Here is a 433-nt window from a genome sequence, read left to right as displayed (position 1 = left end):
TTATTTTATCATCATTTTGATGTGTCACGCAAAAGCAAATGATGTCCATCAACTTCATGTTTCTTGCTAAAATACCCAAATTGCAAATTGTATCTATCTATCCAGCTAGCTAGCTATCTATCTGGATAGATAGATCTATCTAGCTAGCTAGCTAGCTAGCTAGCTGGACAGCAATCTAGCTGTGTGTCTGTCTGTCTGTCCTTTTGGCCGTCATTTATTAAATATCATTTTGGAACTGTTTAACGGTCAAAAAAAGCACCGCGCTATTGAACTATTTAAGGAGCAACATGTTCATACAAGTAAAAAATACAATCTTCAATATCCTCACTATTACCGCACAAGAGTGTCAGGTGTACTTTTGTCTGGTTGCGCTGTATTGTCACAGTTTTTTTTTTTTGTTTGTTTGCCGGGCGGGGGGTTGGGGTGGGGGGGG

This window comes from Hippocampus comes, unplaced genomic scaffold, assembly GCF_001891065.2.
Source record: "Hippocampus comes isolate QL1 unplaced genomic scaffold, H_comes_QL1_v1.1 scaffold152, whole genome shotgun sequence".
Classification (NCBI taxonomy): domain Eukaryota; kingdom Metazoa; phylum Chordata; class Actinopteri; order Syngnathiformes; family Syngnathidae; genus Hippocampus; species Hippocampus comes.
The sequence above is the reverse complement of the archived record's forward strand: the minus strand, read 5'-3'. Positions refer to the sequence as shown.